Raw genomic sequence first — 26,577 nt, 5'->3', positions numbered from 1 at the left:
AACTGCAGTAGTAACTGTTATTGATAAGATCCACTGATAGATGGCAAAAGTAGGTGAAATTGTGAAGAGAAACAGATTTTGCATAGTCTTAGAGTATCTCCCTCAAGGTATTTATTAACTACAAAGTGAAAGAGTAATTTCACAATGGAGAAACCCAGACAAACACCACCTTAACTAAGTGATCAAGGTTAACAACACCAGTAATGATATGTTGATATCATAAATCTCTTGATGCCATGCACCGTGGACATGTCATGTCTGTGGCATTGTTGCCCCCCCCCCAAAAAAACCCCACATAATCTCATTCCAATCTTGACAGAGCATGAGATAAACCTAAATTGAGGGATGTACTACAAAATAACAGATCAGTATTCTTCAGAACTGTCAAGACAAGGAAAGACTGTGGAAATGCTACAGATTGGAAAAGCCTAAGGAAAAATAGCAACTAAATGCAATGTGGGTCCTTAATAGGATCTGTTCTAGGAAGAACAGAAAAAAAAAAAAAAAAATTAAAGGAAAAACCAGTGAAATTTGATCCCTGCTCCTTGGGAGCCTGCTTCTCCCTCTGCCTCTCTCTCTCTCTCTCTGTCTCTCATGAATAAATAAATAAAATCTTTAAAAAAAAAAAAAACGGTGAAATTTGAGTTAAGGTCTGTCATTTAGAGAATTGTACTGTGCCAGTGTTAGCTTCCTGGTTTTAATAATTGCACCATGGTTACATAAGATGTTAACCTTAAAGGAAGCTAGATGAAGACATATGGAAACTCTCATTTAACATTTTTGCAACTTTTCTGTAAGTATAAAATTATTTCAAAATTAAAAGTTAAAAAGAGATAATGAAAGGCATGTAGAGAAACAGAAACTTTCATTAATTGTTGGAGAGAGTTTCAAGAACAACTTTAAAACATATGGTAAAGTTTAATATAAGCATACTCTTTAACCCAACACAATCTCTTCTAGGCTTATACTTTAGGTAGTTATTTTCAAATTTTGAGTTGTAATCCATTAATGGGTAATTAAATCAATTTAGTGGTTACATTAGAATCTTTGAGAATTCAGGGGCGCCTGGGTGGCTCAGTTGGTTAAGCGACTGCCTTCGGCTCAGGTCATGATCCTGGAGTCCCGGGATCGAGTCCCGCGTCGGGCTCCCTGCTCAGCGGGGAGTCTGCTTCTCCTTCTGACCCTCCTCCATCTCATGCTCTCTGTCTCTCATTCTCTCTCTCGCAAATAAATAAAATCTTAAAAAAAAAAAAAAAAAAAGAATCTTTGAGAATTCAGAACAGAACAATAGGAGAGAATAGAAGAGCAAAGAGAATGTCAAAGCGTTTTACAGTAACAGGATTGTTTTGTGAATATACAATTTATGTATGTGTGTACTGTGTCAGTAGGTACAACTGGGCACACTTAGAGGAGGCAGGAGGCACCCTAGGCTTTGACGTGAGTCATATCTCTGTATCTGAGCAGTGAAAAACCTAGCATGCTCGTACAGCACACTGGTGTATGTACCGGATTTTGTTTTCAAATATATTTCTTATTGAGGATGGGTGTCAACACCATTTGTCTAGAGAAGTTTTAGCACTTTTAAGAAAATAGGTTAGAATAATTTGAAGTTTTGTTTGCCAGAGTGAAAAATTGGAAACAAATGTGGAGCTGAAGAAAAACGATCAAACTGTGCTATGTATGTATACAGTGGAATATTATATTCCGGGAATTGACAAATCAGTCCCATCGTCTGCTTTTGTAAATTAAGTATTATGTAACATGGCCCGCAATTTATTTATGTATTGTCTGTAACTGCTTTTACCTATAAAAGCACAATCAAGTAGCTGCAACACCGACTGTGATGTAGACTAAAATAGTTACTATCTTGCCCTTTACAGGAAAAGTTTGCTGACCCCTGATATATTAAAAAGAATGTGAAAATGGAGCGACATATATCCACATGGTTAAATTGAAAAAAATAAAATGCCACTTGGAAAACAGTTGCAAAATACTATGCCATTTTTAGGACTTTTAAAGTATTTGATATTTATATATAGTTTTATTATATTTATATAACAAATATGTTTGTAATGTAAATATAATAATTTATAATACATAAGAAACATTTATTATTTGTACAATAAAAGGCATTAAATATATTATTAATTATATATGTATATATATGTATATATACACACATATACACACACGGTTTTTATGAAAAACATGCATGGTTTAATTTTTCTGCATAACAAATGAACACAAACATAGTGGCTTAAAACAAAATGCATGGGGCACCTGGGTGGCTCAGTCGGTTAAGTGTCTGCCTTCAGCTCAGGTCATGATCCCAGGGTCCTGGGATCGAATCCCACATCGGACTCCCTGCTCAGCAGGGAGTCTGCTTCTCCTTCTCCCTCTGTCCTTCCCCCACTTGTGCTCGCTCTCTCTCTCTCTCTCAAATAAATAAGTAAAATCTTAAAAAAATAAAATAAAATAAAATCTAATTATTAGCTCACACTTCTGTATGTCAGAAGTATGAGCATTGACTGACTGAATTCTTTGTTCAGGGTCTCACAAGATTGATATCAAAGTGGGGCTGGGGTCTTATTTGAGGCTGGATGTTCTTTTACAAGCTCATTCAGATTACTGGAAGATTTTAGTTCCTTAGAGTATATAAAGAGGCTCCTGTGTTTTTTGCTCTATTAGCTGGAGTCCTTCCTACTGCCTGCATTCCTTGCCACATGGCCCCTCCTATTTTTACAGCCAATGATGGAGAATCCCCTGCCACCATCACCACACTGAATCCTCTTTACATTTTGAATGTCTTTCACCAGGAACAATTCTTTTAAGAGCCCCCCTGATTAGCTCAGGCTATTTGAGAATAAACTTATTTTGTTAAGGTCAGCTAACTTGAGACCTTTATTACATCTGCAAAATCCAATCACAACAGCATAGTGTGTGAATAATAGGAGAAGGTTAATGTATACCAGATGCTGGGGACCTTGGGAACCATCTTAAAATTCTGCCCATACAATGCAGTAGAATGATAAAAACCATTTAATAATATTATTTACTTCAGGAATGGTTAAATACAGACATATTTATTCTAAGAGGTACTCAGATGTCTGGAAATATACCTTTGTAATATTTCTTTTCCTCAAATAACTGTAAAACAAATATGGCAAGTTATTAAAAATGAAATTGTGTTACATATTTAACACATAGATGTGCATTATAGTATTCTTCATCTTCTGTATATTTGAATTTTCCAAATTAGATAAACATAAATTTGTCTTCAAGTTTCATTTCAAATCCCTCCTCTCAGCTGAGCATTTTCAACCTCTTTTTCATTTTTTTTTTTAAGATTTTATTTATTTATTTGACAGAGAGAGTCACAGCAAGAGAGGGAACATAAGCAGGGGGAGTGGGAGAGGGAGAAGCAGGCTTCCCGCCGAGCAGGGAGCCCAATGTGGGACTCGATCCCAGGATCCTGGGATCATGACCTGAGCCGAAGGCAGACGCTTTAACGACTGAGCCACCCAGGCGCCCCCTCTTTTTCATTTTTATTTAACCACAGCCCCTTAGCATTTTTGTAACTCTCTTATCATCAGAGTTAACACAATAATTTCTGAACATCAGATGCATGTCATGAACAATTTCATGCCACATACATATATTGCCACTAATCAATATATGAAACCTGTAAGAAAGGTTTGAATATCTATAGGCCAAAGTTGAAAAACAAAATGTGACCCACTAGTTGAGTTTCTGATATTCTCACAAGTGGAGAAGTTTGGTTGCATTGAAACACTTTTTATTTTTCACTTCATCTAACTTTGTTATTAATAATCAGTGCCCATGTCTTCCTTGGTACTAAACTCTAAATTCTTGAAAGCAAAGTTCCTTGCTTTATTTATTTTCCATAACTCATAGCTCCTGAAACAGTAATGCTCATATAATAGGTACTCTTTTAATTGATTACATGTTGTAGGAGGGTTCCCAGCATCGGTGAGAGAATGTAGTAGAAGACTAAAATTCCTTTATAAATGGGACAAATGTGTGTGTATGTGTGTGTGTGTGTCTGTCTGTCTGAGGGATGTGGAAGTGGGCAGGGGTTTGATAGAGGATCACATTTTGACATTGAGAGTTGATAATAAAATTCTATTCTAATTCTGATGCTTGGTATCATCCCCCCTCCCAAAGATTGGAACATTCCATTACCTTTTAACAATGAGAACTTCTTTTCTCTGCCCTGTTCTAGAGGTTCATTAGCTGTAACCTTTTGGTTCTCACATCTCACCATTTTGCTGGAATCTCAAATACTCAATTCTCCTTAGAAATAAATGTCATGGTATTAACCGTGCATATTAATAACAATGCTTACAAATTTCACGATTAATTAGAACTTCAAAACAGCACACCAAAACTCTCGCTGTGGAAACTGTACTGAGTATATATTTATATCTATAGATATTTAATCATGTTCATTTTTGATGATCCAGGCATAGTCATGTAATAGTTACAGATAGAACTGGGCTTCCATGTATGTAGGGTAAATTGTAACATGTGATGAGCTGTTGGAACTCCTACTCTCAAATATAAATTTCTCTCCTAGCTACCAGCAAATTCCCCAAGAGATACTCCTAGAAGGTATTCTGACTTGCCAGGTGCCTGGGTTTGCCAACTGCAAATACTACAAGCTATAACTGAAACATGGTATCTCCCATACAGACCTCATTAAATGCTACAGGTATGATATAAATAGCAAGAATAATGAACAAAGCTCAAAAATGTGTATTCTAGGAATTTCCTCAGGTACAAAAAACTCTGTGACCTTCAACATATGAAATAAGTTATCTAGACCTCGTATGATTCAATCCTTAAATCAGGATAATGTACATTACCTCACTATATCAATTCAGTATTGGATGCATGCTTCAAAAAAGAAGGCAGGGTGGGTTTTTTTTTTTTTTCCTGCTATCTCTCTCTTTTTTACATAAATTAAGTCTGGAGCTAGGCTTTCCAGGGCCAACATATGGCTTTATGTATTTTTCAGGGACCTAGGCTTCTTCTGGGTCTAATATGGTCAGTCCATAGTTCTCAGTGTCATTAAGTTCCAGCCTTGACGTCTGCATTCCAGGTAGCAGAGCAAAGAAAGGAACAACAAAATGTGCAGAGTAATCCAGCTATCTCTTAATGTGGTTTCTCAGAAGCTTCTGCATAATCATTCTGCTTGTGTTGCCATGCTCTTTGTAAGAGAAGTGAGCAATACAGTATTAGGAGGTCACATGTCCAACTCAAAGTCAGGCATTCTATTTTCTAAGGAAGAAAGGGAGAGGACATATTAGTGTACGATGAGCAGTTGCAACTACATGAGTTAAATCCCAGGCCTGGGCAGATAGTGAGGTGTAACTTCCACATCTTAGAGTTATAATTCTATAATCTTTGTCTATACAAGCATGTAAAAAATCCTCACCATATGCACATGCACACATATATTTAACCTGCCTGTCAAATTTATGAATATGAAAATCTAGCATAAAACACAATCTTTTTGATATGCACAGCTTTTTAAAAATAACATTTCCATGAGGCACTAAAGCTTTAATATCTACAACATTCCTAAAAAGGGAAAAAAACATACACATACCACAGAGCTTAGAACCTGCTATCAATTCCATTCACAGTGGCAGAATGGCTCTAATAGCAAAGACATTTATGAGTCATAAATTACCATTTATAAATGCAGTGTTTAGTGTTCATTTCAATGGACGACATATGGTCGCAACATTTCCAAATAGCTTGAACTGATAAGTAGGCCACTGAAGTGGTTCAGTTTGTTAAAATGCTAACACATTAACTCCTGCAGGAGTCAGGCTGCAGGTTTGCATCTGAAATGCTGAGCACTGACTTTGAGATTGCAAGATGCTACCTTTGGAAACTGGGCGAGGATTTATGAAGTGGGCTTCAGAGTCCATTTTTCATCATGATTTATATGATTCCATGTGGAGAGACTTAGTGATCCATCAGGGAAGAACCCCACTCATTTCCCTTCAAGTTTCAGAATAAGACTGCCCCCAATGCCAACAATGTCCTACTGTTTTTGTTGAGCTATATTTAGTGGACGTGATTGGGGGGCCAAGGTATTTCCAGATACTTTAATACAAATTAGTGAAATCCTGTAACCTTTCCAAGGGGAGAGAAAAGAACCAGTAGAGAGATGTCTGATCTACTGTTAGCACATTTATATTAGAAATTAATTTAGAAGGTCCAGCATGTAAAGAGCTAACAAGTAAATAGCTGAACAAACTGAAAACAATAAGTAAATCGCTAAACAAACTGAAAAAAAGAAAAGAAAAAAAAAACTCCTCTTAAATATGTCAAGAGAACTTAAGTCACTGGGAAAACTGTTAAACCCAAAATTGGAGAGATAGACAGGCAGATAAAGAAATTCACAATTTGCCAGAGTGGAGACTAATAAGCAGAAGCCTCCACAGGAACCAGTACTTGAGTAAGAAAACTTGAATTATAATTGGCAAATTTCTAGGGGCTCGGTGTGGGTGAATCTGAGCATTATGACCTCCACAGGGACCCAGTCTAAGGGGACCACACACACACTTGCATGAGTTTTACTTTCAGTTCTACCAGATTCTTGCAGTGCCTATCAGAGAAAAATCCCCCTGTGCTTCCAGCAGGAGGAGAGAAATGTAACCATTTTGAAATCTGCCATATAATTCTGTTCTTAATAAGGCCTCTCCTTAGGAGAAACTCTTATCAGAGCCGAACCTATTGGGGGTTTGTAAGATCCTAACTGACCTTGGGAAGAGTTACCTAACTCCAGCCTGCCCTAGCCTTCCACACAGGAAAGGGAAATAACTAGGCCTCCTCTAGCATTCCATGTTGGAGAAGAGTGATACCCAACTCTAGCCATCCTGTCCAGCTGAGATTAGCCATCCAGGGCATAAGCTCACTAAAAGACTGAGACCAATCATAGGAATGTCTTCTCCCCTCACACCTTACCACTATATTACTAATGACCTATTTACTACAGTTCCTTGCACACAATAATCATGTCTGGCTTCTGACAACAAATCACAAGGCATGCTAAAAGGAAAACAACACCACCACAGACTGAAGGGACAGAGAAAACAGAACCAGACTGAGACATGGCAGGGCTGTTGATTATCAGATGAGGATTTTAAAATAAGTGTAATTAATAAATGAAGGGCTCTAACAACACCAACAACCCCCCACCCCCCCAAAAAACAGACACTGCACAAGAACAGATGGATATTGTAAGCAGACAGAGTAAATTTCTAAGAAAGAATCAAAAAGAAATGTTAGAGATAAAAAACACTGTAACAAAAATGAAGACTGCCTTTGAGGGTTTATCAGTAGACTGAACATGGCTGAGCAAAGATTCTCTGAGCTTGAGGATATGTCAACAGAAATTTCCAAAGTTGAAAAGCAAACAAAAATGCCTGAGAAAAATAGGCCAAGAATATCTAAGAAATGCAGGACAGCTATAAAAGATGTAACACATGCATAATGGGAATATCAGAGGTAGAAGAAAGAGAGAAATGAACAGAAGAAATATTTGAAACAATAATGACTATGAATCTCTCCAAATTAATGTTAAGTATCAAACCACAAATACAGAACGAGAACACTGAACAGGATAAATGTCAAGAAACAAAACAAAACAAACAAACAAAAAAACTATAGCTAGTCATATCATATTTAAGTTCCAGAACATCAAAGACGAAGAAAAAGTCTTGAAAGAAACCAAAGTGGGGCAACTGGGGGGTGGGGAACAGCTGTCCTGTAGAAGAGCTACTATAAGAATTACATCAAAGTTCTGAGAAATCATGCAAGCAACATATTGGAGTGAAATATTCAAAGTGCTGAGAGAAAAAAACCACCAACCTAGAATTTTGTATCCTATGAGTTTGTTCTTTAAAAGTGAAGAAATAACAGGACTTTCTCAGACAAAAAGAAGACTTCAGAAGAGGAAAAGTCATCATGAATACAGAGGGGCATTACATAATAATAGAAGGGCCAGTTTAAAAAACAACAACATAACAATTCTAACAACAGAACATCAAAATACATGAAGCAAAAACTGATAGGTATACAGGGGAAATAGATGAATCCATATTGTAGTGGGGACTACAGACCCCTCTATCATAATTGACAGATCGAACAGGAAGAAAATTGGTAAGGATATAGAAATCAATATCACCATCAATCAAGGGTATATATTTTATATCCTTAGATTACTTCATGCAACAACAGCAGATATACATTCTTCTCAAGCTCACATGAAACATTTACCAAAATATATTACATTCTGGGCCATAAAACACCTTAAAATTTTTTTGAAGAATAGATAACTATACAATATATGCTCTCAGACCACAATAGAATCAAACTGGAACTCAACAATAACAACAAAGTACCTGGAAAAATCCCTAAAATACTGAGAGATTAAACAACACACTTCTAAATAGTCCATGTTTTAGAAAAAGAAATCTCAAGAGAAATTTAAAATAATTTGAAATAAATGAAGATGAAAATGCAACACCAAAACTTGTGGGAGATAACAAAATTGGTATAGTGGGAAATTTAAAGCACTGAAGACATACATTACAGGTGAAGAAATACTAAAATCAATAATCCAAGCTTCTTCCACTTTAGGGAACTGGATAAAGAAAAGCAAATTAAATCTAAGATAAGCAGAAGAAAAGAAAATAATAAAAATCAGAGCATAAATCAATGAAGTTGAAAACAAAATCAATAGAGAAAAGCAATAAAACCAAAAGCTGGATCTTTGAAAATATCAATGAAATTAACAAAGTTCTAGCCAAACTAACAAAGAAAAGTGAAAGAAGATATAAATTACTAATATTAGAAGTGAAAGAGGGGACACCCCTGCAGATTCTATAGACATAAAAGGAATAATAAAGGAATACTATGAACAACTCTGTACCCACAAATGTGATAACCTGGATGAAATAGACCAATTCCTTGAATGATACAGTCTGCCAAGCTCATGAGGAGAAAAAGACAATATGAATCGGCCTGTTTCTATTAAAGAAATTGAATAATTACTAATCTTAAAAAGCACAAAGCACCAGACTCAGATCAGTTTGCTGGTGAATTCTACCAAACTTTCGGGGAAGAAATTACACCAATTCTCTACAATCTCTTCCAGAAAATAGAATCAGCGGAAATACTTCCCAACTCATTCTTTGAGGCCAAGAGATAAAATACTCAGAATAGTCAACATGATATTTAGGGAGAAGAACAAAGTCAGAGCACTGATGCTATGCAGTCAAGATTTACTATAAAACTGCAATAATCAAGGCAATGTCATATTGGTGAAATAAAGGACAAATAGACGAAGAGAACAGGGTAGAGAACTGAGATATAGATCCACACAAATATAGTTAGTTAACTGATCTTTGACAAAGAAGCAAAGGCAATACAATGAAGAAAACACAATCTCTTCAACAAATGGTGATGAAACAATTGGATATACACATGCAAAATTATTAATTTAGACCCAAACTTAACACTTTTCATAAAAATTAACTTATATTGGGCCATACGCCTAAATGTAAAATGCAAAACTATAAAATTCCTAGAGGAGAACACTGGAGAAAATCTAGAAGACCTTGGGTTTGGCAGTGACTCCACACACAATACCGAAAGCAGAATCCATGAAATAAATAATTGATAGACTGGACTTCATTAAAGTTAAAACCTTCTGTTCTGCAAAAGACACTGTTAAGAGAATAAGATGAGAAGCCACAGACTGGGAGAAGATACTTACAAAAGACCTATCTGACAAAAGACTCTATCCTACATAGAACTCTTAGAACCCCCCCAAAATAAAGAAACAAACAAGCCAGTGGGAAAAAATGGGTAACATATCTGAACAGACACCTCACCGAATATGACATACAGATTGGGAATAGAGAAACTCGATGTCATACAACATTAGAAAGTTGCAAATTCAGACAATGAGATAGCACTACACACCTATTAGAATGGCCAAAATCCAAAGTACTGACAGCACCAAATATTGGCAAAGATGTGGAGCAACACGATTCTCATTCATTACTGGTGGGCATGCAAAATGGTAGTCACTTTGGAAGATAGTGTGGCAGTTTCTTACAAAACTAAACATAGTCTTACCATACAATCCTGCAATTGTGCCCCTTGGTATTAAAAGCCAGGGTAAAAATTTATTTTCACACACACACAAAAAAAACAACCTGCATGTAAATGTTTATAGCAGCTTTATTCATAATTGCCAAAAGTTGGAAGCAACCAAGAAGTCCCTCAGTAGGTGAATGGATGAATAAACTGTGGTCCATCCAGACAGCAGAGAATTACTCAGTGCTAAAAAGAAATGAGCTATCAACACACAAAGAAACATGGAAGAAACTTAGATGCACATTACTAAGTGAAAAAAACCAATTTGAAAAGCCTAAATATTATCCCAACTATATGATATTCCAGAAGAGTCAAAAACTATGAAGACAGTGAAAAGATCCATGGTTGCCACAGGATAGAGAAGAATGAATAGGCAGAGAACAGAAGATTTTTTTACAGCAGTGAAACTCCTGTCTGGTACAATAATGTTGGATGCATATCATTATACATTTGTCCAAACCACAGGTTGTACAACATAGAGTGAACCGTAATGTAAATTATGGACTTTGGGTGATAATTATGTGTCCGCATAGGTTCATCAGTTGTAACAAGTAAGCCACTCGTGTGGGATGTTGTTAGTGGGGATGGTTGTGAGTGTGTGGGGACCAGGGGCAAATGGAATCTCCATGTATTTTCTGCTCTATTTTTCTGTGAATGTAAAACTACTCTAGAAAAAATAAAGCCTATTTAAAAAATGAATTTAGAAAGGAGGAACAGGCATTGGCAACTTTTGGAGACAACCGTTATTCTAGCCTTGCCTGATCACCATAAGCATTCACTCCATCTATGCTACTACGCGTTCTCATGCAACCTACCATCTTTTCTTGAGGTATCTAACCCTGAGCTGGGCCTCCTCATCTTTCTAAGCTTTCTTGCCAGAAAGCCTGTGATTCATCCCTCTATAATTACTACATGCTGTTATGAAAGCCTGTTTTCTTTTTCTAGGGCCCATTTTCCCTCAGAACAAGGACCATGCTTCTCTTTCTTTCATCCTGTTGTAGAGAGACAGTATGGGGTAGTGTTTAAGCAAGAGGATTTGGGAGCCAAATTGCTTAGATCTGAATCCCAGTTTGAGCACTCGTTAACTGCATGATGCTTGCCAAGTCATTTCACTTCTCTCTGCTTGTCTCCTCATCTGTAAGATGGGGATAATAATAAAATCTACTGCAGAGAGTTGTTGAGAAAAGTAGGAGTAATAATAAATGTAAAGGGGCTAAGGAGTGAATGGCATATAACAAGCCGTATGGAGGTCTTAGCTTCCATTACTCTAACCCTGCTCTTGGCCACAATGTTACCCTCATTGGGAACACTCAGAATGTCACTTTTCTCTCTTGTAAAAGGAAGGGTCTTGTCCCCTGATAAAAAAAATTATATGCATGTGATGAGGAGCATTTGTGGGGTGAAGGGCTTTCTTTGCAGCCTTGAAATCATATTACAGGGAAAAATTTTTCTGTCTTCTGTTCTAACTCTGAGACTCTGCCCTCATCTGAAGATTTGAAAAGAGATTCAATTCCTCACAGCCCAGCATTCTCTTTTGCCCAACCCAAAGTCAGAATTGTTCATAATTGTCTGCTCTTACAGAAAAGAAATCACTTTATACGTTCAGATTTCATCAAGTGGATAGATGTGGTTGCTCCCAGCTGTGACATAGAAGCAAAAAAATAGGTGAAGAGAGGAGTCTGTGAAGTCATAGACAAACGGAGTCCTTTTATAAAAGATCACGTGCTGGCTGTGTTCAAACCCCAGGGCAGTTGTCAGGTGGCTATGGTCAGACATGGTCGGGAGAAAGAGGACTCTAAAAACAGGACTTAGCATAAAGAGCCAGGACTGCGAACTAGGAGGCTCAGGTTCCAGTCTGAATGATGTGAGGCATTAGCCAAGTGGTCTTGAGCAAGTCATGTTAATTCTTTGAATCAGAGATAAGACAGGCTACATTCCTGAGAGGATTAAATCAGAGGTAATAGGTATAGACATGATTTGAAAACTGTACAGGAAAATAAAAGCAAATTTAAGGCAATATTATTTTTCCCATAAGAACCTATTTCTCCCTATCTAGAAAACAGACAGAGGAATTTTTTTTAATTGGATAGGCCTTTTCTGTGAAAGAATAAAATATTATTATTATTATAATCCTTATTTGCTCTCTAACTCTTAGAGCGTTTTCTGTATGTTCATAATCTAAATGCCTTCTGGCTCCATAGCCATCACCATGTGGTAGGAATTCAGCTCTCTATTCACTTGTGCTGTCCTCTGATGTAGAGGACATCTCTAAGGAGAAGCCTTGCACAGAACCACTAATTTTTAGTCTACTCTGATAACTGCCTCATTCCCCTCTTTTATAGTCTCCCAGTCCCAGTCTGCTGCCTGGAGGCCACTTGGAGACATCTAAGTACTGTCCTGGCCTATTAAAAAGACACTTACATAGCAGGATTGCTTGCTGGCTCTGGATGCCTCAAATGCTCCAATATTCTGGGTCTCAGAAAGTGTGCAAGTTCTGAAGAAACAGCACCAGAAAAGGCCTGCCTCCCCTCAACTCTCCCAATCCTGTGCTGAATCTCATCCCTTAGACCCAGAACAACTCTCCTCATACCTGGAGTCTCATGAATTTTCTCTTGAACAGATCCCACTATCTCTGTCTCTGTACGATCTTGCCATGGCAATTGAAACTTAAAAACCTGATAGAGAACAGATATTACATTTCCTCTTGGTTCTACTTTCTTTCCCCTCCCACCATACTCTACTGATTTCTTTCAACCACAAAAATACCCCATGCATGTGAGTAGAAACAAATGGACATATAACAATAGAACTAAGACGGGAAAAGTGTATATTATCTAAACAAATAGCAGAAGCTAAACATATTTTGTTATAAACACGTATGTCATGGATGCAAGCCTACATACACAATTAAACTATATACAAAGAAAAGGTGACTTTTTTTTTTTTCCCTTAACTGGGCTACCCTCCCCATTCCACTCAAGTGGGCAGTAGGAAAGCTTGAATTTGTCCATTAATTATATCCAGATCGCTCCTTGATTAAATGATCTATTTGTATTTAATATTCAATGAATCCAATGAAGTCAGATTTCCTTTCTGTTTCAGAGCTGGTTTAATATTGTTTCTATTTAGATTTGACCAATGCCCAATATTTCAGATCTTTCTGCTTTCCCTATTCTTTTTCAAGATGGCATTTTGGTATAGGAGAGAGAGGGTCAAAGACCTCTGTCTGGGTGAGATGAGACCACAGATTCAGCATTTTCCCCTAAATCTTCTCTAATCTTTGTGGAGTGGTCTGGTTCCTGATGAGGTGATGGAATGCAGCTCTTCATTTGTTCTTTAGAGCTGGTATGCTTGACCCATTAGGCACAAATACCCAATGGTAATCACTTAACACTTTTTTTATTTATTAAAGATATTTCCTCTGAATATAGAATTATGAATTGATAGGTTTTGGGTGTTTAACTTTCTCTCAGATAGTATTTCATTGTCTTCTGATATATAGAATTTATGAAAATTCACAGAATTTAAATTGACACACCCCTGTGTGTAATGTGTCGATTTTTTTCTGGCTGTTTTCAAGATTTTTTTTTAAAGATTTTATTTATTTATTTGACAGAGAGAGACACAGCGAGAGAGGGAACACAAGCAGGGGGAGTGGGAGAGGAAGAAGAAGGCTTCCCACTGAGCAGGGAGCCCAATGCGGGGCTCAATCCCAGGACCCTGGGATCATGACCTGAGCCGAAGGCAGATGCTTAACCAACTGAGCCACCCAGGTGTACCCCTCAAGATTTTTTTCTTATTTTTGGATTCCAGTAACTTGGTTATGATATAACAAGGCATAGTGTTCTATATGTTTATCTTGCTTAAGGTTGCTGAGCTTCTCAATCTATAAATTTACGTCTATGAACAAACTTTGGAAATTTTTGGCCATTATTTCCTCAGCTATTTTTCTGTCCCCTTTCCTTTATTTATTATCCCTTTGTACCTCTAAATATGTATATTTTAGTCTTTTTATATTCTCATGGGTTCCTAGAAATATTTTTTTTGAAATTTTTTCTGTTTTTCATATTGAATCATTTGTATTGATCCATCTTCAAGTTCACAGGCTTTTCCATAACTTCCACTTTTCTGTTGTCTACCTAATACATTTTTAAAATTTTCCCATATTGCATTTTTCAGTTTTATAATTCCATTTGTGTCTTTTCAGAGTTATTTTAATTCTAAGATTTCTTTTTTTCACATGGCAAAGGCATATTTTCCTTTATATCATTAAGCTCAGTTAAAATAGCTACTTTAGAATTCTTTTCTGCCAATGCCAACATCTGTGTCATCTCGGAGGTAGTCTATATGGGTTGCATTTTCTCTTCAGAATGAGTTGTATTTTCCAGTTTCGTTGAAGATAGAGTACTTTTGGATTGTGTATTTGTGAATAGTATGCCCTGTAGATTAGGTTATAATCCTGCCAGGAGGATTGAGTGTTGAGTGTTGAATAATTTTATACCTTTTAGCAAACACTTAAATTGATTGGATTCAAAGGGCAAACTCTCTGTCTTCCTGCAATGGGCAGCATAATACCTCTGGGTTCAGATATTTTATCTTCAGTTGTGTTGTTTCTGTCCATGTCATTTCATGCAAGTTACTGTTATCAGCAAGAGGGTTGGGAAGAATTATACACAGAATTTGGAGATTCCCCTCTCTGGCTTTCATCTTTTCTGGATTTCTACCCTCAATTTCCATTGACTATTGTTACCTTTTATTCTATTTTCTGTTGTTACAAGCCAGAAAAACTGTGAGTTTTCTGAGTTTTTTCTACTTACTCCATGCGGTGCAAACTGAACCAGCTCTCATTCTAAAAATTATGAAGCTAGAAAACTTGCCCATTGTGTTGACTCCAGTCCAGTATTTGTCTGATTTTGATAATTCTCCCATGTTTTCAGGTAGGTTTGTGTGTGTGTGTGTGTGTGTGTGTGTGTTTTTTCCAAAACTTATAGTTGTTGTCTGCAGGACAGTTGGACTGATAAGAGCCACTCATCCATTTTGGAAAAAATATATTTCCTTCTGTCACTATTTCAGTTCTTCCTTGCTATATTTTATGATGCTCTTCAATGCTGTTGTTTTTCTTCTATTTTTTTCCTATAGCTCTATTTCTTTCAGTTTGATTTGAATATGTATTCTGTTAAGTTTATTTATCCCAACTAGTAGTCATTTTGGATTTATATTCCTTGAATTAAGCTCTGTTCGATACTGACCTTTGTTTTTTTCTATACACAGTTCTTTTATTCCATTCTCATTTTTAAAGTTTTCTTTTTTCCTGAAATGTTTGGATAGTGTTCATGCCATTATTTTATTATTCTCATATTTCACTTGGGTAGCCTAATCTGATGTTATAATTTATTCTAATGGAGGATGATTTACTTTGCTTCAGGAAATCTCTATATTATATTCCAAGCTTTACATTGGGGACTGGGATCATTTTGTTCATTCCACACTTTTTAACCTGGGAACAAAAGAAAAAGGAGAGATATATGCCAGTGGGGTAATGTGCAGCCTTTACTGTAGAACCTGGCCTGGCTGTATGTCTCTTCTAAGATTTGTCAATGTTTTCTACTGAGCTTCATCCAGTAGGGGAGTAAGGTAAGCAGAGTGTCATCATCTAACAGGATGCAGCAATCCGACCTTCATATTATTCCTTACCTTCACTGTGAAAACACGGAAAATGGAGCGTCCTAGAGAATTTTATGGATTCTGATGAGACCACAACAATTCTAAGTTTCTATTCAAGAGGATTTTTCTATCATGGTGCCATTGACTGCGTTATCGCACTCATTCTACTTAAGTTCAGTGTAGGAGTTATTAGTAAGAATTCTTGGATTTGCTTGAGATTCATTTCCTTTCCTTTGTATTTCTTCGTGAGGACAAGGGAGTGGGTATAATGTGTGTAGCTTTCTAAGCTGCACCTGGATTTTCACTGAATTGCCTGGACCGACACGTTTAAAGGTATATAGTATGTGGTATAATATATTGTTGCTTCTGATCATTTTTTCCCTGATTTTACTTTTTGTTCTTGTTGTTCATTTAACAAGATCTGGAATGTAGGGAGAGGAAGAATCTGGGCTCATCTATCTGCTTTCTTATCCATAAGCCTTTTTCTGTGGCTTATTAACTTGTCTTTCTGTCTTACATTCTTTTCTCCTCTTAAGTCACCCTCCACTGTCTCGTCTAAGAGATTCTAATATCCAAATTTAACTATATTACTACTCCACTTAAAATTCCCAATCACCTGAATATAGCACCAGAATCACAGGCCAACAATAACAAAAAATAAATTTGACTCCATTAAAATTGAAAACATTTGTGAGTCAAAGGGCACTATAAAGAGAGTGAAAAAATCCAGAGTGGGAGAAAGTATTTGCAAATCATGATCTGATAAGGGATTAATATCCAGAGTATATGAGGAACACCTAGAACTCATCAACAACAACAAAGAAAATGGGCAAAAGAGTTGAATAGACATTTCTCCTAAAAAATTATACAAATGACCAATAAGCACATGAAAAAACACTCAACATCACTAGTCATTAGGACAATGCAAATCAAAGCCACAATGAGATAACACTTCACATGTGTTAGAATGGCTAATATTTAAAAAAAAAAAGGAAAATAACAATTGTCGACAAGGATGTGGAGAAATTGGAAATTGAAAACCTAGTGCACTGCTGGTAAGAATGTAAAATAGTGCAGCCACTGTGGAAAACAGTACAGTGGTTCCTCCAAAAGTTAAAGACAGAATTAGCATATGATCTAGCAAATCCACTTCGTGGGTATACTCAAAATAATTGAGAGCAGGGACTGAAACAGAGACTTGTAGAACAATATTCATAGCAGCATTATTAACAATAGCCAAAAGGCAGAAACAACTCAAAATGTCCGTCAACAGATGATGGATAAACAAGATGTAGTATATACATACAACAGAATATTATTCAGCCTTAAAAAGAAATGAAATTCGAATACATGCTACAACATAGACAAATCTCAAAAACATTTGCTACATGAAATAGGCCAGTCACAAAATGCAAATATTGTGTGATTCCACTTATAAGAAGTAACTAGAATTGGCAAATTCACAAGGACAGAAAGTATAATAGAAGTTGCTAGGGCTGAGGAGAGGGTGGAATGGGGAGTTAATTGTTTAAGGCATACAGAGTTTCATTTTGGAATGATGAAAAAGTTCTCTAACTAGATAGTAGTGATGAATGTAATTAATGGTACTGAATTATACACTTAAAATAGTTAAAATGGAAAATTTTATGTGATGTATATTTTACTACAAAAAATATGAAAAATAATTCCCAATTATCTATTAAAAAAAAGCCCTTAAGGTTCATATTCCAATCTCTTTTTTTTTTTTTAAAGATTTTATTATTTATTTGACAGAGAGAGAGAGAGCTAGAGCAGGAACACAAGCAGGGGGAGTGGGAGAGGGAGAGGCAGGCTTCCTGCCGAGCAGGGAGCCCAATGCGGGACTCGATCCCAGGACCCCAGGATCATGACCTGAGCCGAAGGCAGACGCTTAACGACTGAGCCACCCAGGCGCCCATATTCCAATCTCTTTATGACCTAGCTCCTTATCTTCTTACCCTCTCTTACTGCTTCCTTCTCTGTTTTGTCCCAGCAGTATCTCAAGAATCCACAGGTTCTGCAAGAATGTTGTATTGCTTCAACCTTTTGTTAGATATGTTATGTTTAAAGAATGGTCATTATTTCTTATTACATGAGGAGTCCAAGTCACCTTTCAAAAGCAAGTTTACATATTTTTACAGTTTACATATTAAGTTTTACTTAACAAGTTTCCAAACATCCTACTTATTTTCCCAGAACTGGACCACTATCATAGTAAAGGCTTCTTTCCCTACTATAAACATCATGTTGGGGGCTCTTGGCTGGCTCAGCTAGTAGGGCATGTGACTCTTGATCTTGGGGTCATGGGTTCGAACCCCATGTTGAGCATAGAGCTTACTCAAAAAAAAACAAAAACAAAAACCATCATGTTGTTTTCTTGAGTGCTGTTGATTCACAGCTATTGCTGAATAACACCTGACAAAAGGGGACCAGTTAAGTGCCATCAATACAATTTCTAACTTAAAGAAATAAAATTTCAGTCTTTTCCATTTATAAACCTAGACTATGCATACTGAAGAAACTTATAATCATTTTTTTGGACAGTAGAGAAAGCCAATTTGACACCCATGGAAAAACAGAAAAAATACTTAAGATATGGATAAAAATAAAGAAGGAAAATTCTGGAAGATTCAGGTCTCTGAGAGCACACTATAGGACTAGCTGGTCCCTCCTCTTACTGTGGTTCCATGAGCTAATAAATGAACTCTGCACATAAACTCCTGAGATTTAAGTTTCTTTCATTTGCAAACACAATGACTACCTTTGATTACTTCTCTGATTATATACCTATGACCTTCCAATATTATCTCACCAAATTGTTACTTGGTTTTGTCACTGCTAGATGATGAGTCCATTAAGAATAGGTCCTTGCTTCTTTCATCTTAGTTTTTCCAGTACCTACCACATTGAATTTCAAAAATAGTTTCATACCTTTAAAATTGTTACTTTTCTTTGTAAGTCATAAACTGCATTCATGCAGCTTAGCCAAATTTCAGAAATATATCTTTACTATGTACACCCCCATGCTAAACATTAAAAATGTAAAGATAAAAATATAACTTGATCCTTAATCAATTCTAGAGCCCAGTGAGAACAGATAGATACACACACATAATTTTTTTTTTTTAAAGATTTTATTTATTTATTTGACAGAGACAGAGACAGCGAGAGCAGGAACACAAGCAGGGGGAGTGGGAGAGGGAGAAGCAGGCTTCCTGCTGAGCCGGGAGCCCGATGTGGAACTCGATCCCAGGACCCTGGGATCATGACCTGAGCCGAAGGCAGTCGCTTAACCAACTGAGCCACCCAGGCACCCTACACACACATAATTTTGATACAATGTGAAAAGTGATAAGATGAGATACATGTACTAGTATTTTCATTCAATATTTGTAAGCATCATTTTTGCTAAAATAATTAAACACTATTTTGTTGTGATGAAATAAGAGGAATTTATCATAATTTACTTAATCATCCTGCTATTGTTAACATTTCCACAGTTTCAATATTTATTCATTTATAAATAATAATAAGCTGAATATTCCATTTCACTTATAATTTCTTCATTTCTAATTATTTACTTAAGACAGATTTCTGAAATGATAGGCATGCCTTGGACATATCGTGGGTTTGGTTTCGGGCCTCCACAATAACGCAAGTATTACAATAAAGAGAATCAAATTAATGTTTTGGTTTCTCAGTGCATGTAAAATTACATTTATACTATCTTGTAGTCTCATAAGTGTGCAATAGCATTATGTCTAAAAAATGTACATAACTTAATTTAAAAATACATTATTGCTATAAAATATTAACCATCATCTGGTGGAGGGTCTTGCCTTAATGTTGATGGCTGCTTACTGATCAGGGTGGTGGTTGCTCAAGGTTGGGGTGATTGTGGCAATTTCTTAAAATAAGACAATAATGAAGTTTGCCACATTGATTGACTTTTTCTTTCATGAACGATTTCCCTGTAGCATGTGATGCTATTTGATAGCATTTCACCAACAGTAAAACTTTCAAATTTGGAGTTGATCCTCTCAAACCCTGCCACTACTTTATAAACTAAAGTTTATGCAATATTCTAAGTCTTTTACTGTCATTTCAACTATTGTCACAGCATCTTCATCGGGAGTAGTTCCAGCTCAAGAAACCACTTTCTTTGCTCATCCATGAGAAGCAATCTCTCATCTGTTCAGGTTATATCATGAGCTTGCAGCAATTCAGTCACATCCTCAGGCTTCACTTGTAATTCTTGTTCTCTTGCTATTTCCACCACATCTGGTTACTTCTTCCACTTAGGTCTTGAACCTTCAGTTTGTAAAAAAATGCAATATTAGGAAAGTGAAGCAGAGTAAAACAGGTATGCTCTGTAATCTTGAGTCAACAGCTAGATTAACTGTTAAAGATGTCAAAGATACAAGTAAATTTTAAGCCTAAATTTGGGAGGAATTGAGGCCTATAGAATTTAAATGACTTGTCTAAAGTTACAATTTTTTTTTTTTTAACTCTCCTTGTAGTGCTTCTTCTTCTTTTCCCTTGTACTTATAACTTCTGCCCAGCACTCATCAACCTTTCTTGCTTTGTTGCCTGTAAGAACTTGGATCTGGTTTAGTTATCAGCAGTGGTGGCTTAACCATCCATTCACATGGCACCGTTAATGGGAGTGGCCCCTGGGCCTAGGTGAGGGGGGATTGCCTCCCTGGTTAGTAATACTTTATCTTAATTAAAACACCCAAATAATTACCATTGCACCATGCCATATTAGTATAGGAAAGCTTTTAGCTTCTCCAATAATCACATAACGTAAGGTACTATTTCTCTTGCTTTTATACATAATTAGATTTGGTTTTGAGAAAACTTGTCTTTATTTCAGCGTTACAAATTAACTCACAGAGGGATCGTGGATAAATTTTTTCCACACAATTGTTCGGATTCTTCACTTGGAAAATATATCCAGATATGCAGATGTTGAAAAAGGCAGGGTAATCTCACCTGTAAACGAAAGCCAAGTGTCCTCTGAAAAGGAAAAACAAATAAATCATCAAGTAAATTGCATATTTTGGCAACAAAATGAGCTTAATTTTTGTTTGGTTTTCAAGGAAATATATCCTGTTAAAGAACATTAAAAAGAAAAATATCCCCAGCATCCAACTCACTAAAGGGGATGCATGTGTTTATCATTCCTCTCCTATGCCCACTGCCTGAGGCAGTGGAAGGATTTCTTTGCTGTCCTTTTGCCTTATCTCTTCCAATTTTATATCTCCATCCTCAATAGACTCCAAGGCCCACTGTAATGAATACAAATATGCTTGCTATATTAGGACTGTGAAACCACAGTTACTGGTTTCCCTACTCCCTCTGCCCCAGTGGGATATATCTCAATGAGGCTATTCAAGAAAGCATCATTTTACAGTAGTAGAAAAAGAGCCTGGACTTTCGCCATCTCCCAACTACTAATAAAGTGTTTCTTTCTCTAATACTGGAAGTAGGCTAATGAGGGACATATTTGCAGTAGAGGTTAGTTCCATTTTTAAAGTAGGAGTTCAGGGAGACTCCCATTTCTGGACAGTTGAAGTAAAGCAAAGAACTTGTTTATTGTTTCGAAATCGTAGTGGGGTTCTTTTCAGCCTTCTGAACTCTTTGATTATTTAATCACTAATTGTTGGAGATGTACTGTAGCACTCAAGAGTAAAAGGGGAGTAAGAGGTCCTAGACAAAGGAAGATACAAAAGAGATACAGATGGACCTCTGTTCCTGTGTCTTTTAAAACACTTTTTGAATACCATTCTATTCGTTCATTTGTTTGTCTTAAAAATAGATATATAATGTCTCAAAAATACAACACAACATACTAGACCTTGATAATATATAGCTTAAAAGGCCAAAACAATCTTCCTGAAGGAATTTGCATTCTGAGAAGTTACAAAAGTTATCAACCAAGACTCATTACCTACTCATTATTTTATAACTTGCCCTCAATTAAAAGTAAAATAAGTACAATGCAATTGTATGTTAGAAAGTTTAATACCATTCAGGGAAAGTTTACTTGAAGAAATAGGTTTAGAAGTGACTCTTAAAAGATGTATACCACAATAAGGAGTATCGCAGACAAAGGTAATAGCATTGCATCGACACCAAGGTGGAGAAAAAAATTGGCATATTCAAAGAATTGGAAGAATGCCAATGTTGTGGAAACAAGGAAACATCCTGATCACTGTATGAATATCATATCTGAGAGTTACATGTTAGGATTGAGTAAGAAAAGCTAAGACTTGAGAGAGAGTTTGGTAATTTATACTATGATAATGGCAGAGAAATCGATAAAAGTGGGTGAATTTGAGAGACATTTAGAAATATTTGTGTTCCAGGCCAACGGGGGATGAGGGGGAAATAAGAGTCAAAAGTGAATCCTGAGTTTCTGTCTAGAGCAATTGCAAGGATGGAGGTTGTAAGGCTTTGTTAATCTTATAGTCAAAGGCTCTTGATTGCTTGTCATAGAACCCCAAGCCAGCATAAGAAAAAAAAAAAAATGTAGAATTAGGAAATTTACCGGCTTAAAAGATAACCAAAAGTTCAGAAGAACAAATGTAGAATTTGTTTTATGGTTGATTGGAAGTCAATATTACAACACAATCAACTTCCCTTTCACCTCTTATTATTGATTCTCTCCAACTGTTGATTTGATATTGGGTAGATGGGCTTTCTTCACATCATGAGAGACTCAACTCTAGATAGCTTTATAAACCAGAAAGCCAGTAGACACCGGGAGCTTCTCTTCACCACTTTTAATTTGGTAAATCCCAGGGGGAAAAAAAAAACCCTATTATATATTTTCTTAATTGAGATATAGTTGACATACAACGTTACATGCTATCGTTTCAGGCATGTAACAGTGATTTGACAACTCTGTGTGTTATGCTGTGCTCACTCACCACAGTGTAGCTACCATCTGTCACCATACAATGCCATTACAATACCATTGATTATATCCCCTTTGCTGTACCTTTCATGCCTATGACATTCACTCCATAGCTGGAAGCCTATGCCTTCCTCCCCCCTTCACCCCTTCAGAATTCCTATTATCTTTATTTTCTGTGCTGCCTTCCTGTGGCCAGACGTGCAAAATGGTTACCTAAGAAGGGAATGAGCAGACAAGGCTATTGGGTGATTCACAGTGAACCTTAAAGTCATCACAGTTTGTATTCGCCAACGTGGAGAATTGGTGAATATCCAAAGATCACCTTGAGGGTTGAGAGAAGGTGAGTTCTATAAATATTAACTTTTAGATACCTGTAAACATCTAATTGGAAGTGTTGACAAGACAGTTTGATGATCAGATCTGTAGCTCAAAGTTGAGATCCGAGCTATAGATAATAATTTGGAATGAGTCATATATGGATTGCAATTGAAGTCATAACATTTAAGAGATAACAAAAGGCAAGAGTATAAAAAGAAAAGAACACGGTTGAGATGTACATTGGTGTAACATTTGAACTATCAGGCCAAAGAAACTGAGGAGGAGGAGCCAGAAAAATATAGTGGAGGCCAGAAACCAAAGGAATAACCCTTTTTGAAAAGGAAGGTGTTACAAACAAGTGCATGCTGTGAAAGTAAAGCCTGAAACATACCCACTGAATTTAGTGAGATGAATGGCATTGTTGGCAATAAGGAGTGTCATATTGGTGGAGTGGTGGTGGTAGAGAAGTCTAGTTAGGAAGTGGAGAAATTGAGGGCCAGTAACTCTACAAGAGGTGACTTTGCACCAAAACTTGGACAATTGGTCTTAACTGAAGCTGAACTGAGATCAGGAGTTTTTCTTGTGAAATTTTTTTTTTTTTTTGGTAGTATGTGTGGGTGCTTGTGTGTATGTTTAAGGCAGAACAGATGGTCATACTTAATTGCTAATGGGTCTGTGCATATTTTGTTCTTCATTTAAAAGTTTACATTAAGAATACTAATGAGAAGGAGTACAGTACAAGAAGCTGGAAGAAAGATATAAGAAAAACATAGAGGAGAAAAATAATGGACAATTTTTCTTTTCTTAACCTTAAATAAGTTTTTATGTCAACCATAAAGTTTGACATTTAAATATTCTGTTTTATTCATTTTGCTTTTGTCACCCTCATATTCTCAATGAATTTTCTTTTTCCAGTTCAGAATCTACATTAGAATGCCCAGTAGAGCACATAACAGGGTGGGACACAGAGCAAACATTCTGTAATTTATATTGGGCATTCAATTCTAGTCTGTATAGAAAACCAAAAACCACAGCAATTTGTGCTTATTTCTCTTAGTCCACTCTTAAATGGTTTATAAAATAAAAGGATGTTTGATCAAATGAAATGATCACACATTCTATGCAATTATTAATATTGATAAGAAGATTTATGTGTATTTTGAAATTATCAGTTGCAAGAATAGTTGCAGAGCTCTGAACCTAGAATTTCACATATGCCCAGGCAAGGAAAGCCTGTTAATACATTTTTGTGTGAGGATCCTTTTGTCAGGGATAAATGATTGGGCATTTTAGATATGGAAGTCAGTCTCCAGGACCATGCTCCCTAAAGATTTATGGAAAAAGATTGGTCTTAATGTCCTTAGAAATTGCACCAGTAGGAGAAGACATGCCTGGGTAGGAAATAGTTGAGATTCAGGTAAGGAGGGTAAAAGAAAATACAGTGAAGATTTGTGGGTAAAATGTATAGCACCGAGCCCTCGGTTACTTTGTGTCAAAACCTCCTATAGACCAAATCTAGAGACTGAGACAGATAGAGGTGTAGCAATGTGAGTCAGAGGACATTTACACATAGACACTCAACCCTTACATACAGACACACAAGCATTCATACACATGCAACATTGCTTTTGTTTTCCCTCCAGAATCTACATCACAATGCAGTAGTATTTTTGGCTTGACAAGTCTGTATAACATTAATTGAAAAAAGTCATCAACCACAGCACGAGAAACTATAGAATGCAACAGGAAATATACATAAAGGTGCTCATAGGATAATGATGCAGAAGAGAAGAGGAGGATTTTATAAGTAAACTGTATAGTGTAGACTCTCTCTTTTGGCATCTTTGGAAGAAAAAAATATGTTCACAAATACAGACAGGGCATAATGTGGTCTTTATTTAAATCATAGTAAAGACATTTGAAGTACTACGCTACTAATAGGTAAGGTTCCCTTTCTGTGCCTTAAGGCTTTTCCAATCTCCCAATCCTACTTTGAAATCCTGATTTCTTCCCAACACTCACCCCAACTTGAGCATTAAGCCACAGAAACTCTGCACAAGTCACTGTACTTGCATTCCTCTGAAATTCACCATTTTTCCTCCAGTGCTGCACTCCCTAGGCTTTGGCTTTTGGTAGTTCTTGCCTTTACAGCTTGACTCTCTCCTCCTCTCTCTTTTCACCTGGATTTGGAAACCTAAGCGTGTACTCAAAGAAATTCCAGAACTTCCATAAGACACTAAATAATGAGTAATAAAGGCCTCAGAAGAAGTTTATCCATGATTTTCAGAAGTCACTTTAAGTCCTCACAGTGTTCAGAAACTACAAAGCAGGACATTCCATACATTCAGATGACAGGGCCACCTTAGCCTGGTGCCAACTCTGTATGTACTCATGTGGATCCCTACCCCTTCCTTCAGAGAGTACAGTTGGTTGGAAGCTTTCTCGTCTGAAACCTCTGCAGGGAAGAAGGAATCCCTGTTATCATTTCTAAGTTGCATCAGGTGAAGTGAGAGATATGAGGGAGGCTGGAGGAAGCATTTTAGGGTAAAAAGAAAAAGGTTCCATAAATCACAAAAGATCAACACTTACAAAAAAAATACACTGGCACTAAAATGATAGATGAGCAGTGGATGCAGAATAAAGGAATGTTCTAAATAAAAGTGGGAGTGACCAGGGAAAGTTTTCAAGAACCTGTAAGCAGAAATTCTCACCACTTACAATATTAGGAAGGAAGGATGCCAAAAGGTAGAGTGCCAGTTCCACGTGAGAAGTGAACTATGATTAAAAAAATAAGGGACTTAACAGAGATTTGACCTGCCCTACCAGAGTTGGTAGGGCAGCATTGGCTCAGTTGTTTCTTCTACTTTTGCATCTGACCCTAAGCCTCATGTCACAGATCAGGGAGTCAGGGAAAGAAAATGAACATGAAGCAGAGACAACTGGAATCTATGCCCGTGTCTCACCAGATCTCATGTTGTTCTCTCCCTATTGTCAAGTCTCCAACTTTGTTGCCATGGGGACCTAGAGCTACACCCCCACCTGGCCCTGAAAGTGGAGAAGCTGCAGTAAGAAGTCCGGTGGAAGGTGGAGGAGGGGCGTGCCCCCCTGCTGCCCTCACCAGTAAGCTGAGCCAATCTCAAACCTGTAAGAGCTCCAAAGGGCCCCAGCTCTATCCACCTCCAAAGAATAGACTTGGGCTTCCCTTTACTTCTCATCTTTCTCTTCTGGCCAGCCCTAATCAGAGACATATAGGGAATTAAATTCTGAGAAACACTGTTCAGTTTAACTAAGGCAGAACATTACAACGATGTGGGTATCTTCTAGCAAAAATGTTCAGGTCCGTGGCTTGATTTTCATTGAAAAAATCAAATCTTTCTTGCAGAAAACATTATTGTTCAAGAGATACCCGCAGGCTCTAGATACCGTTGCCTTGACCTCCTTCAAATGAGTGA

This window comes from Leptonychotes weddellii, chromosome 13 (assembly GCF_054177405.1).
Source record: "Leptonychotes weddellii isolate Sample4059 chromosome 13, ASM5417740v2, whole genome shotgun sequence".
In the NCBI taxonomy this organism is placed as follows: Eukaryota; Metazoa; Chordata; class Mammalia; order Carnivora; family Phocidae; genus Leptonychotes; species Leptonychotes weddellii.
The sequence above is the reverse complement of the archived record's forward strand: the minus strand, read 5'-3'. Positions refer to the sequence as shown.